This window comes from Neolamprologus brichardi, chromosome 1, assembly GCF_056152115.1.
Source record: "Neolamprologus brichardi isolate AB-2024 chromosome 1, ASM5615211v1, whole genome shotgun sequence".
Taxonomy (NCBI): Eukaryota; Metazoa; Chordata; class Actinopteri; order Cichliformes; family Cichlidae; genus Neolamprologus; species Neolamprologus brichardi.
The window spans coordinates 28,267,418-28,282,595 of NC_142104.1; the positions used below are offsets into that span (position 1 = coordinate 28,267,418).

Consider the following 15,178-nt stretch of genomic DNA (forward strand, 5'->3'; position numbering starts at 1 on the left):
GGAGCGGTCAGCTGTGAGTTCATGAACGGCGCTGGGACCCGACGCTGTGTTGTACCTCCGCGGGTTGCTGTCTGTAACCCTCGCCTCTCTGTCTTAGCGACCACGCTAACCGCGGTCATGTTCCCACGGTGGCTGCCCGCGCGCTCCCCTGGAAAATAGACACCCCGCCAGCACGTTCAAGCACCTGTACACACACGCGCGCGCAGGCGGAGGTCGTGGCCTGCTCGACACAGATTATTATACTGCAGATTTAGGCCAGGTTCAGATTTTTATAACCTGGCCTAAATCAGCTGGAGCTGTGCTCTTGTTGTTGTGGTTGTTGTTGACAAAGCGCGCTCTGGAAGAAAGCGCCACAAATCAATACTACAAAGTGCCTGTTCTGCTGTTTTTTTTTTGTTTGTTTTTTTATCACAGGGGACATTTTTGGTCCGTAAAAAAAAAACAAACAACGCTGTCGTGCACTTTGACCCACCTTTCATTTGTGTCTTGTGAACACACTGAGAGCTTTTAAATTATGTTTGTTTTTTGGTTGTTTAAATGCACCAGTGTGTTCTCTTTACCAGCCTATAGCTACTGAAACCATGTCCGTGAAACTTTTCTGTAGATCTGTTTAAGAAAAAGTCTGTAATCGTCTTCATGATCCCGCTTGAACAAGGATTTAGTGTGGTGGTGAACTGCTTGTTTTTCTAATATTTTGTCCATCGTATTTGGATCAACATGATTGGTAGACATATTTGGAGACTGGAGCTTGGTGTTCCCCATTCAATGCTTACATAATGTAAAAGCAGGAAAAATAATGGTGCCTGTTTTATGTTTATTTTGTTTAACAAAAGCAGCGCATTATTTTTATTAATTATTGCAGAGTAGCAGACCTTCTAACTTGAGGACCTGAGGTGGGCCTGAGTTGTTTACCGTGAAGTATGGCATGACATAGATGACAAAGTTGAACATTAAACTTTACAATAGTCCGAGTTAATCCCTTGTTTTGTTCAACTCTATTGATTAACAACTAAAATGGAGACAATGTATTTAAAGTCTAACTGTGCAATTCCACTGTATTTGTCACAATTAGCCATCAGTGCTCCATGCCTCCAAAAGTCTATATAAGTTTGTTACAATCTGCATGACCACACAGCCGGAAATATCCATCACTTCTAGGCTTTTCCCATAATTTGAATCCCCTCATCTTTGACCACAGGGTGGAATTGATTCTTCACAATCCAGCGATGACGTATGAACTTTGCTGAATAGACAGCCATCACAATTCTGCACAGTTCAGCATGCAGTGGGTGTCTGGCACTGCACTCTGTTTTCGGCTCCCAGCAATTACCATGAGAAAGGCACAAAGCCAGAGGAGCTGTGTGTGGTAAACTATCCGGCCCCCATTGAAATAAAAGGAGAGAGGGAGCGAAGAGAAGAGAAGCCTTTCGAGATTGAAATGGTATTGTATGTGTATTGACGGCTGTCTCACCCCCTTTGACAGAAGTAGAGACACCCTTTTTTTAAAAAAAAAAAAGCAGCATGAAAACCAAAAAAGCTTGCAGACTTTATGTTCCACTTGTTTCAAAGCACCCTGAGGAAAAGCTCGATGTGGGCTGTGTTGAGGAAACAGATGTGACATTTACACTGGGCTAAAATTCCCCTTGCATTCCTCTATGAAGGCAGAAGAGGAAATATTAGCACACCTACAGATAAAAGGTGTGTTTAAAAAAAACCCAACAAAGCAAAACATGGGTAATAATTTAAAATGTTTAACAAACCTGTTCTGCTTCACTCACCGAGGCATTAAGGTGAACGGTATTAAGTGCTAAACGTTTTAGATGTGTGCCTCGCTCACTGGTTCACAATGAGGTGAACTTGCTTGCTCTTTCTGGGTGGCGTGACTAATCATTAAGAAATACATGCACATTTTTCAAGTAGGAGAGGCAATCATGGGGGTGGGGGGTATTGAAACTGTAACTCAATCCTGGCCAAAGAAAACAAATCCATGGAGGAAACTCCATTTTTCCCCACTCCTTTTGTAAATGTATCAGTTGTGCCCCCTGTTGTTGAAATTCAGAGAAAAAAGGTTTTGTTTTTTAACAAAGAAGCCATAAGCATCATATTTAGTGTCATTACTGTTGTCTTCCACAGTTGCCTGCTTATTGGCTAATCAGGTTTTCCCGTCACGCATTACCAAGAACTTATTTCAGCTGAGGAATGCTGACTATGTTACCAAACAAAGCTGAAAACTTAGTATCCAGGTTTCAAAATGCCATGGCATTCCCTTAATACCAGCTGTAGATTAAAGACAGGATGAAGTCTGTTGGTTTGGCTCACGGTTGCAAAAGGCAAGCCTCCAGTTTCAGTTATTCTTTTGTGTAGAGGCCTATTCTTCTGTGGAGAAGCGTGATTAACTACAAGGCTTCGTACGACAAGCATTGTCATGTTTAAATGCCATGATCATGTGATGGAAAGAAGCGACACAAGATTGTTTTTTCTGTCTGACAGTATGGGGCTGTACCTGTTCCACTCAGTTTAGCTGCTGATATTTTCTGAATGTTGAAGTTCACATGTAATCATTGTCTGTTCCTAAAAGACATTCCTTTGTGGAAAATAATATTGGGTTACAAAAAGCAGATCCCTATCAACATAAAAATAAATATAAAGCAAAAAGAAAATGTGCCTAGGAATGTCCTTAGCAAGATTCCGATCAGCATTCCTCAAACATTTTAGATAACCACATACTGGGGTTGCAAAAAAAAAAAAAAGGTGATATCTGTTTGTTTCAGGAGATATCGGTGTGCTATCAGAGCCGAGGCTACAGAGGTACGAGCAGAAAGTTATAACTCCAGCAGGGTAACCAGAGAAAAATGATTTCCTGGTTAGATTTGCGATTTGGCTGCACTGTCGCAGTATCTGCTTGTTGTCACAGTAAACATCCATCGTGTCAGCTGGATTTTATGCGTTCAGTACAGCCCGTGAAACTGAAACCACTGACATGCACAAATGATTTGGTTATCAGAGAAGGAGACACTAAACCTGTCAGACATCAGTTTGAGTGCCTTGATGATAGAAAGTCTTTCTAATGCAGATTCATCCACGAGAGCCTTGTAAGACCAGAATGAGCAAAGCAAAACTGAGGTTTGGATTTTTTTTTCTCGAGATATGGCTGTTAGAACCAGCTAAAATGTTCTGTGTTACTTGCCTATAGTTGTTTAATTCATTGTATTGTTGTGGCAGACACCCCTCCTGGTCAATTCTTTTAAAAAAATCCACAATCAAATTTAAAGACCTTCTCCTCACAAGGTTTTGAATAATTAGGCCCCATCTTATCTAAAAGATTTCGTAGTACCATATCACCCGAATAGAGCACGTCACTCTCAGAGTGCAGGCTTACTTGAAGTTCCTAGGGTATTTAAAGGTAGGATTGAAGGCAGAGCCTTCAGCTTTTAGGCCCCTCTTCTGTGGAACCAGCTCTCTCTACACCCTCTCTATTTTTCAGATCAGGCTTAAAACTTTTCTTTCTTAAAGCATAAATTTACAGCTGGATCAGGTGACCCTGAATCCTCCCGTAGTTACGCTGCAATGATACACTGAGTATTCCTTACTCACCCTTTTCACTCTCTCTGTTTATACATCACTCTGCATGTAATGATTAGTTATTGTTAATCTCTTACACACTTCCTGCTTCACTGAGGCCTAAAGCCAGATCTGTACCTCTGTCAGATCTCCTGTGGATGGTGGCATGTTGGGGCACCTACCTGTAACCAGCAGATATACAGGATACAAGGCTGTGGTTTATGAGAGGCTAAAAATCACTGCAAAATAGAGTTTCTGGGAGAAAATACAGTGTGTAATAACAAAAAATGCAGCTTCAGTTAGTTTTCCTTGTGATATGTAGTGAAATGTGGCTGCCCTACTGTTTTGGGTAGGTATGGCATTGTTTTGCAATGTCAAACAAATCAAATCAAATCAAACATGTCTGCTACTGTTGGATGATTGTCGGTTATGTTACCACTGAGCGATGACAACAGTGCTTAAAGATGCTCATCTACTTTGTCCTAAGCCGTCATTATACACCTGCACCTACATCATCGTGTCCATGATCAGGATATCATTAAAAGTCTGCTGAGTCCATCGTAACGTTTAGTGTAAGGATAAAGAGAAGGAAAGGTCAGGAAATGAAATAGTCCAAGGTCTATATGTAACATAGTAACACAACATGTAGACATTGTAATAGATTATAAGAAGTGTGGGTGGGCTGACGTCCAGGTGAAGGACTGCATCTTTTTCTCTAGCTTTCATTTCACTCGTAGGAAGCAAAGTATTTTGCTTGATGTTAAAAAAACTTAGACAAGTTTCGGATGTCTGTATCTGTATCTTGTTCAAATTCAGTCTGTTCCCTGACAGTACAATTTTTCAACACATGAAATTTTATAACTGGCAAGGCTCCTGACTACGATAGCCGTAATGCTCCAACAATCCATCAAGCCGTGCGACTTTGTAGCTTACCAAAGTTGTACTAAAACATTTTTGACAGATTTCTGCGCGCCATGTACCACATAAAATCGGTTCGAGGTCAGTAAACACAACCAGCATTTCATACATAAGGCACACTGTTGATTTCTGAGAAAATTAAAGGATTTTGCGCCTTGTAGTGTGGAAAATATGTTATACAGAAGAATAGAATATATCGCGATATATATCGTTACCGCACATGCTTCAAGTTATACCTCCATATGGATTTTAGGCCATATCGCCCAGCCCTAGGAAAAACATAGATCCAGTTTATGACCTAGTAATGGCCCGATAACTATGTGTTTAGATTATTGTCTCATTGCTTCACTTGTGGTTTTCGGCATGTAGCTGGAGGCTGTATGTTTTGTGAGTTACAGGACTCGCGTTGAATTCTTATGACATGACTGCAACTGTAAAAATGCCTCTGGTTAGTTAGCACTAAAGGTATTTTTATTAACAATAAATTTTATGGTGGTGAGTGGCAGTCACTCTGCAGCTTGCTGTAGGTCAGCGTTCATGGTCACTGTAGTTTTTTTTTCTTTTCTATTTTTTCTGGCAGTTTTGTTTTTGGATGGTTTTTGCAGCGTGTACGAGCCATATTTAAAACATGAAGAGGGAAGCTCAGACCTGTCAGTTTAATGACTGATCATGAAGACCCCCATTAGCCTCCTGACAGGTTGAACACTAATGAGAAGCTTCCTTTAGGCACATTTGTAGCAGCACACTGTAATGAAAGGGTATTTGCTGCTTTTCTAGTATAGCCAGCTTTGTTCTTGGGCTTTGATTATGTTAAGGATTTCAGCAGCAAGTGTGACTGAACGCGTAAAGCTCATTTATTAAATCTGTAACTGACTTTAACATTAATCTTGATGTTTAAAGGTATTTTTTCATTCACAGTGATATGAATTTGTGTCCCAACTTTTTATTGTTATATTCATAAATCCCTCTTTAAAAAAAAAAAAAAAAAAAATCTATTAACTTTTATATTCTCAGAGTTCAGGTTTTTGAGCTTGGGAATGAATTTAATTGTTAAGAAAAATTAGTAGTAACATAGTACTCCATATTTCCTGGCTTCCTGATCACACCCAGATTTTTTTTTCTCTCTTCCCAGGGCTTGCATGTTCAATAATGGTGAAATGTAGGATCCTCCCTTACCCTTTAAGTAGTGTTATTTTACAAAATAGAGAGCGGGATTGGGAGGTGTTGTCGATGGCAAAAGTACTGTGGGACAGAGGAGGCACATGCAGCAGGAATGTTTTGTTGGGAAGTTGAAACGACTCTGGTTTCAAAGTTGTTTTTAACAAAAGGAGGGTGTGGATGGGAGAAGGGAATGTGATGGTTCCAAACCTTTAGGCAGTGATCACTATCAGCTTCTTTAGATGTTTCTCTGCTCAGGGATAAAAATGGTGATTGTGATAAAGTCTCCCAATGAGCTCGGTGCAGATTTGACTTTCCTGCTTCTTTGTTTCGAGGCTTTGTTTGAATTTTTTATTTTTTTTTGGAAGGTCAGTTAGGTGATAACAAAGGTTTTGTATATTTTATCGTGTAGTTAAAGAAATCAGTGTTACGTGCTTGCTTTGCTGGACTGCAACACTGTCTATCTCACTGAGTGACAAAGGCCTTAAATACATTAAGAAAACTACAAATTTGGCTAACAAAAATAAAAATAACAATAAAATAAATTGAGAGTACGCTTTTTTTTTTTTTTTTTTACAGCCACGCACTTTTTGTGCAGCTCAAGCCAGGGTGACTAAAGGAAAGCCTTGAGTCAACATGATGTATCAAAGAGCTGTCTTAATAAAACCCTCGTGGTTTCAAAGATGCTGTTGAAGGATTATTTGTTACCCGCAGCTGCTTTTAAGTCTAGACACTTATCTTAGTATCTTGGTACTGACCTTTTCAGAAATGGTACCGGCTAATTACTCATTAGAATTGAGCCTGTGTGAAACCAAATTTGCTCTTTTTTCCCACCTGCCTGGTGTCACATGCTGAGGTTTGTCAAGCCTGCGGTTACTGTCACTCCTTGGCGATCTCTGTAAAGATCTGCTGCTGTGTTTTTACCCTCTGCAGAGTGCATTGCGGGGCGTTGAGGGAAGTGAAGTATATTCTGTCTGCAAGTGCGTGTTTTGTCTGGCTGTGCCTCGGTCTGCAAGGCAGGACAAATAAACAGAATTTATAACATGCCTGTCACTAAGCCAGGTCCAGCTTTTTAGTACATATTAGACTTTGTTCACGTAGAGACAAAATGCTTGCTGAAACAGAACCCTGCTTTTCTAAACGGCTGTGTTGGAGGAAGATGAGACGTCTGTTTATTTGTACTGATAAACTATTGCCTTTGTGGGGAGCTTGTATGTTTTACAGCCTCCTAAACCCCCAGGAATTTCTTTCTACCCACTGAGCGTTCTTAAACTACCTACTTATGAAGCTCCTTTAGCAAGTTTAGGCTGCAACTTGGAGACACCCAGCAGGCGTTCTTAACCTCTGCTGGAGGGGGCGAGATTTGATTAAAATCCTCTTTTCCACCCTGCTTAATTTTCACAGTGTGTGTGGTGTTTACTTTTTGGGGTTCAGTTCGTATGGACTGAGTGTTTCATTTGAGCTAATCCTTGGTCAGACTGTAAGGCTGTTTAAATCTCATGACGAGCGCCTGTCTGACTAAATGCCGTGTATGCTTGCCTGTTAGATAGCAGGCTTTGCTTCATTATGAAGCTCTCATACCAGTAATAGGGACCTAGTGTTTTGTTGTTTTTAATTTTCCATTTCCCTATAGCTGTGCGCGGTTGGAATAGTGCTGTGCTGGGTAATTTATTCAGACATGCTGCCTCTTAGTATTATTTTATGAGGAATATTTATGTACCAGTGCACAAGACAACAAAGCCCCGTCTTATTCCCCCATTAACAGTAATAGTAATTGACTGTGTTGACCAAAGAAGACAAACTGTGAAACAGACTCATCGCATGTTTGCTTTAGGCTGGATGTTGTATCGGCTGTATAGTCAGTGGCAACACAGTGATCTGTTGTTTCAGGATTAACGTCTGGCTCCATAAGAGCGGCCGTGAGGTCATCCCAACAGTGTTACCCGTCGGCGTTCCCATGCTGTGCTCCCTCCCCCTGCTTACATGGAGCAGAGAGCTCATCCTGTATTGCATCAACCAGGGAACATAAATTTGTTTCTGGTGGTTAAGTGCATGTGTGTTTTTGTTGTTGTTGTTGTTTTTGTACCATGTTTGTCATGTGTGAGCTTTGCATTCAGTCAGTTTGTTTATGTGTAACATGAACTGTGAGTGTGTGTCAGGGCAGTGATGGGGAGGTTGGCATGTGAGAAGGGGCTTAGTTTATTGACTGACTTTGGGTGGGCTTCAGCTGACGTCAGAATGTACGTACACACACACACAGTCAGTCAATCAGTCATGCTGAGCAACAGAGGGACAAAGATTCTGCTGATGAAGGACAAACTGCTGTTCAGCAGCAGGGACTAAGCCCTATCAAGCTGTGCTCTCTCTGTTTGTATGTTTCTGTCTGTCTGCAGATTAGATACGTGCCTCTGCCATATGAAAAATGTGGAGTCACTAACATAGTTGGACGGTTTTGTTACTTTTTAAAAAAATCACTGTTCCCTTTGTCATCACGAACAAACAAGATAGTGAGAGAAACAAAGCGGTGCAGCCAATTAGTGCCTTTCGCTTCAACACCACTGCTGTGTTCAGCTACAGGTGGTCACTGGAGATCTAGACAAGTCTGCTTTTTATGACATTATACAGTCATTTTATTATTTTTAAAATTAAACAAATGCTTTGTTAAGATGTGTGAAGTTCATTCACCAAGCAGTATGTATTATTTGTGCAATAGCCACTAAAAGGTTATAGACTAGATGGAATACCTGCTAGGACTGGGCGATATATCGAGTTTTTTTTTTAAAATATCAATATATTTTTATACGAGATATAAGATGTGACAACATCGTTTATATCGATATAGTCTATGTTACGTTATAATTATACTTGTGGAGCCGCAAGTTTGCCTCTCGTTTGTCCACTTTTGTCTCTATGCAGCGTTACTGGGCCTCGCCTCTCCTTCACTGAACACAACTCCCCCTCCCCCATAGTTTCACCTGCAGGCAACGACAAGATGGACGTGGCAAATCTCCTCTAACGAGTTACCGTGGATCACCCCGTGCGTGGGGCTGGACGGCGTCAACGTGTTAGCGAGCTAACCACGCTAACGAGCTAACCGCGCTAACGGCTTACTCAATTTATTTTTGAGTAACTTCTTCATGTACATCTATGCTGTATGTTAATAAAAGTGCCTGTTTGACATCTGGGACACAGCTTTGACCAAGAACTCTCTTTTTGTTCTTACCTTATGACTTTAAAAAAATATATCGAGATATATATCGTATATCACCATCCAGCTAAAAAATATCGAGATATGAATTTTGGGTCATATTGCCCAGCCCTAATACCTGCCACACAGAGCATGCTGTCTTTTGCTGTATATCTCTTTATGGTGGCGTGTTTTAGTGCGTGTTGATGGAAACCCGGTGCAGCAGAGTTAACTGATGCTCTATTTGTGGCGTGAATGTGCATCTGCTGTGTTTTGAGATGTGGAAATAGACTTTTCTTGGAAGAAGGTGGTCATAGGAAAGAATATGTGAGCATTGGACAATGTCAGAGGGGCAAGACAGTGCCTGCTTTGTAACAAGCATGAGTCAGGTGTTCTCCAGAATTTCATTTTTTTCTGATAGTTCTAGTCATTGTAGTAATTGTTAAATTATTGTTTATTGGATATTATTTTGTTACATACATTTATGTTACAGTTTTTGTTTGTCAGAGGTCTTTAGGTATAAGACTAGGGAGATTTTATGAAGTATGTTTACTGACGTTTTGGTGTGTTGCATGATAATAGTATATATATGGAAAATTAGTAAGCTCGTATTTACAGTAAATACACCACATGTAAGTGCATTTCAGTTGTAGTATTTCAAGTTTTACACCAAAGTTTGTGTGTGTGTGTGTTCATGTGAGAGTGAGTGACTGCGGGAGTGAGAGAGAACCGACCAAACAAGTGTCAACATAGTATTTCTGCCCAAGTACCAGCATGCCCAAAGCGTTTCTTGCTTAACCACATACTGCCATTAGAGACCAAAGAATCCTGTGGTTTTTACTATGCTATTCTACACATACAGTTACACAAAGGATGGTGTGGAGTGGGATCGCGTTAACAGTCCATTAAAATTTTGGATTAAATCCACCAAAGTCAACTTAATGAGCTTAAGTGGGATTTATATTATTAGCATATAGGTAGTACAGTGTAAAGATTTCAAATATGACACATTTGACCTCTGACCTCTCAAGTCATTAGATTGATCTGAAGGTGATAATAAGTGTTAATAATGATGTATAGAGCGATTTAAAGCAATGTTTCTGTTTTCTTTCTGTTTTTGCCATACAGGGAATTGTATACGGGGATTTTAAATATCAGATATTTGAGATATTATTTTATTATGACTTTGTTATCTACATTAGAGTACCAAATTATTACAATTTAAATACATAAAAATTTGAATATCATAACATTTTTATTGACCCATCTACTAAAGTCATATAAATATAAAAGAATAAAAAAATAATTGTACTTAAATCATTTCAAGTATATCAGAATGGGTTTATACAAGGCAAATAACAAAAGCCTGCTCTTTGTACTTGTTTTTACTGAACTGCAAATGTTTTTAAAGTGCATTTAGAAATACTCATTTTTTTGTTATTTGGTATGTACAAAATCTCTTAAAATTAAATACTACCCAGAGAATGAGCTTCCTCGTGGAGGTTTGTGCTCTTGGGGTGCTGCTTGTTCATAATGCTTCCTTCAGCAAAATAACACTAACCTGCTGCTGTCCCACAGATCCTCCTGTGTGTTTTTCCTTCAGGGGCTGAAAATGTAAATTTTAGGAACATTTTTAAAATATACTACCTCTTTAAGGAAGTCAATACTTTTTTAATTTGCTGTAGTGTTTCTGCATTAGTGACCCAAGTATTCCCTCACTAGCAGCCCACCTCACTGGTACTGCAGTGAGGTGGGCTGCATCCTTTCTTTTTCTTGCATGGAGCTGAAGCTGCAGAGTTGTGGTGGCATATTGTCAGTGGCAAGTGGCAGTGACTTTCTTATAGAACGTGGCTTACTGGTTTGTCATTAGACTGCCTTTCCAGGTGAGTTGGCAGGGGCAAGGGCCACTGGGTTTAGGGAATGAGGAAGGTGATCCCGGGCCTGGCAGCAGGTCACGGAAGTTGAGGGAAAATAGCTGGGAAAAGTTTTGTCCTCTGGGTCAAGTGTCATCTAAAATGGTTTGACCTAATAATTGGGTTGACTAGTCTCCACTTTGGGCAGCACAAGTAAGAATATCTTTGGAGGATCACCAGGAAACTCCCAGAAAGCCACTTTACCATATGGGCTTTGTTTTAGTTCCCACAGGGTTAAGCTTTACGTGAGTGTCTTAAACCTTCACACTTTATGCAGATTAACAACTCACCTTACTGTACGCTAACAGATTTTTAGAGCTTCACACATTTTTGTATCCTGATCTGTTTCAACAGTCACTGCAGAGTTGGCACCATGTTTCATTTTTTGTGTGTCATAGTGCAAAGGCTGCATTCTTATGCAGTTGGTAAATTTGTGCTTAATTTAAGTCAATATTTCCTTTTACTTTCTGTTGTTTCTTGAGCACTGAATGTTCAATAGATTCACAGCTGCTGAGAACAATAACCCATGACAGTGATCTTATATAAGCACCTGGAGGTTTGTACTAATGATTGCTAGAATTTTCTCATACATACTTGTATCTGTAATACATTTTCTGTTATTTGCAGAAATACTTGTAAGATACAATTGCTTTGGATTCTCTTCAGCTTACCATTGTGTTATTAATGCTTTTGATGCTTATCACCTATCCTCTTGGTCAGAGCATGCAGATATACATTGACTTGTTATTTTTCTGCTCACCACCAGAGGGCGTTTCTGTCTGTTCTTATGCATCCAGCCCTGGACGAATGACTCTGTGCTTAGCAGCTATCCAAACATGCTTCATATACATTCCGACAACCAGTGCCTCGTTTTCTCCAGACACCTGGCTTGAACCATCAGTGTCGGCCCAAATGCACGAGGGGCTTTTACTGTGAAGCATCAGCTTACCTGTTCCAAAATGACAGATTGACTGCAAGCATGCTGCATCTTGTCACTTTCACACCTCCACCCCACTCCTGTCCTTGTGTGTTTGGCTCACATACTCCCAGTCTTTCTCTCCTGCACCCTTTCTGTTTCTGGCCCTCAGGGGTTTCAGTTACACCCTACATGCTCAGACAGTTGCACAGCTCACCGCGTTACGCACAGGTCTGTGGTCACAGATTAAAGGGATGTGTGCGATGGTATGGGCGCTGGTGTAAAAACACTCCTGCCTCAAACTGCAATGCTAGAAAAGGTATGCCGGAGAGCTGCATCTATTCATCAGTAACAGAGAAGGTTATTATAAAGTGTCCCACTGAGTTACTAACAGGATTTCCCATCTTTCCTTCATGTTCACCTGACTGTTCATGAAAACTGCTCCGTGTTCCTGCATTGTTTGTTTACGTGCCACTTCGAGAGATTTCTGTGGCACAGTTTCTGATATTTAAGCTCTTGAAGGTCTCGTTTACACTGACCCAGCTAGAGTTTTGGATTTTTAACTGCCACAGCATATCGCACCAATAAATCAAATTGTCATTGAGATATTCACAAAGCATGCAGCTATTTTAATGCCACAAACAGGTATCTCTAGGGATAAATGATAAAAATAGTAGCAGAAGATTGGTGTCCTGTTTGGACATGTTGCTAAACCAAAAGTACAGATTTTATGTTAGTCATGCAATATATTGGTCATCATCTTTAGGAAGCTCTAGTTTGTTTGAACACGTGTCATTTAGTTACTGTAATGTGTGTTTATCTTAAATATCAAAGAAATGCAGCAGTGCATCATTTTCTCAGTTTTGCTATGTAAAGCAAAATTCAAAGCATGCTCTAGTGGTTGTTGTCCGATTGATTGGACCAGTACGCACCATTTAGCCTATGTTATTCTTACTTGTTTATTCTCTATGAGGTTGCAGGGGCTTGTAAGGTCCTCTTAAGGTTTCAAACAAAAATGCACAGCTCACACACAGCACTGCAAATATGCTGCCAGTTGCCGGTGGATGTTGTTGAACTGATGGTGGCTGGTTAAAAACTTAAAGTGTGTCAAGAAAATATCCCCCACTCCACCATCACCAACTGTTTATACAAAGCTGGATGGATTTGTGCTTTTTTGTCGTTTACTCCAAATTCTGACTGTACCATCCAAATGCTATGGCAGACCTCAAGGCTCATCAGACCATGCAACAGTTTTCCAGTCTGCTTTTGCCCAGTTATTAGTGAGTTTGTGCAAATTGTAGCCTCAGTTTTTGTTCTTAGCTGACAAGTAACCCAGTGTGGTCTTCTGCTGCTGTAGACTCCCTGCTTCAATGTTTGGTGTGTGTTAGGGGTGAGCAGTATAATCTTATAATTACATCACGATATATCAAGAAAATTTGTGAACACAATATTTCTGATGATAAAGGGAAAAAAAGCGAGAACATTTTGTTGATGTTTGCAGGCAGCAGCATTCGGAAGTGTACGTTAATGAACAGGATTTTTCAACTGAGCTACTGTAACTGATGATATACTTCCTAGATTGAAATGTGACTCTATTGAAACAAGGTTCCAGCAGTACAGCAGCAGAGCAAGAATAAGTCAAATATAAGCACAAAGGTAGCCTATGTAGTGTTTTCCTTGGAAATTGTATGTGAAAATAATTCCCAACACTTCACTTTAACAAGACCTAAAGTAACACAACCTTGTACCTCATCAGAATATGCTCAAGAATGTCATATAGTAAAGCTAAAAAACTACCTGGGATGTTGTATCTTGCTCAGTGGAGTCATTTGGGCTGCACATCTACAGCTGCTAGCACCTCTTCATTCACAGACTGTTTGTACTTAGCGATGTGTCTTTTCCACCTTTAGCTGGAGCTGTTTTCTTGTATATTTTGCAAAAGTTGCACTTTGTTGGAGGTTTTATAAGAAACTTCATATATAGGTACTAGATCATCATTGGAGGTTGACACGCAGCTCTTATGCTCTGACATGCCTGGGCTAGTCTCACTGTTACACACAGTAGGGAACGTAAATGAATGATATCGCAACTTGACATTTTTATATCACATAAAAATGCATACAGTATTGTCACAGAGGGTATGATACAGCGCAGTCTCTTCTGCATGCCTCGGTGGTTATTTGAGTTACTGTTGCCTTTCTATTAACTTGAAGGAGTCTGGCCTTTCTCCTCTGACCTCTGGCATCAGCAAGGCATTTTCCTGCAGAAAACTGTGGCTCGCTGAATATTTTCTCTTCTTCAGACCATTCTCTGTAAACCCTAGAGATGGCTGTGTGGGAAAATCCCAGTAGATCAGCAATTTCTGAAATACTCAGACTAACTCTTCTGGCAAAAACAACCATGCCATTTTCAGAGTCACTTAAACCATCTGCTCTATTCTGATGCTCTTTATGACCTTAAGTTAGTCATCTTGACCATCTCTGTATGCCTAAATGCACCGAGTTTGATTGGCTGATTTAGATATTTGCATTAATGCAGAGTTGAACAGGTTTATGTAACAAAGCAGCCAGTGAGTGTATATGTCTCTAAACTCTTACTCGTGTCCTGTTTAAGCTACATTTCGACTGCATTATTATATCTTATTCTGAAGCCTCAATTTAGCTTCAGATGAATTTTGGAACATTTCTCCATTTGAGCTCACATGAACCCCTGTGAGGAAGATCAATGCATCCATTGAGTTCACCCATGTGCTGCATTACGCGTCTGACTTCTGAAGACTTCTGAAAATCTGAAGCTTGAGATAAAGCTCTAAATGGGGAAAAAGGTTCTGCCTGTATTTACAGAGACACATTTCCTATAAATTGTCAAAGGGTTATATTTCATGGCTTAATGTCTGTGTCTTCGCAGATGACTTTTATAATCAAGAGGATCCCCGTAGTGGATATCATAAAACTAGATCTGTAACTGCAGTTTGACGTTGGACACAACTATCACTTACCATATTGGCGTAAAGCTTTATGTTGTGATCCTGACTTCAGTCTCTTATCAGATGACCGCTTAGATATTTCTTGCTGGTGATTTCATCTGTGAAGATATTGGAGACCTATTAGTCTCGCCAGCAGCTGAGAGAGGCAGGAAACCGAGGTGTTGGAGAAGTGACGGAACATCTGAGCTGAAGATGGCGAGAGTCTCTAAATGACATATTACCAGGCAGCCAGAATAATTTGTGCAGACAGGTAGAACAGCCTAACCTGTCTGATCCAGTGTCAGGTGACGTCTTGTCCTCTAGGTCACTGTGTTAAAATAGAAGCTTTAGCAGAATATTGAGTCAGTAACGTCTTGTATGCAGGTTTAATACAGACACTGTAATAAAAAAACCTTAATAGGCATGGCTGCTCCATGCCTATTAAGGTTTTCTGTTCAGGACTAATTAAAAAAATTACAGAGATTTTTTTTTTTTTAAAACTTCTGTGTACATCTCTTGAAGTCTCACTGTGGCTCCAGTTACAGCAATGCTAATGAGCC

At 40.2% G+C, this 15,178-nt stretch overlaps 1 protein-coding gene across 2 annotated transcripts in view; it reads left to right on the forward strand.

Annotated features, from left to right (window-relative positions):
- Positions 1 to 15,178, forward strand: part of uacab (uveal autoantigen with coiled-coil domains and ankyrin repeats b) — a 38,628-nt gene that overhangs the window by 288 nt on the left and 23,162 nt on the right. The gene's annotated exons all lie outside the window — the stretch shown is intronic.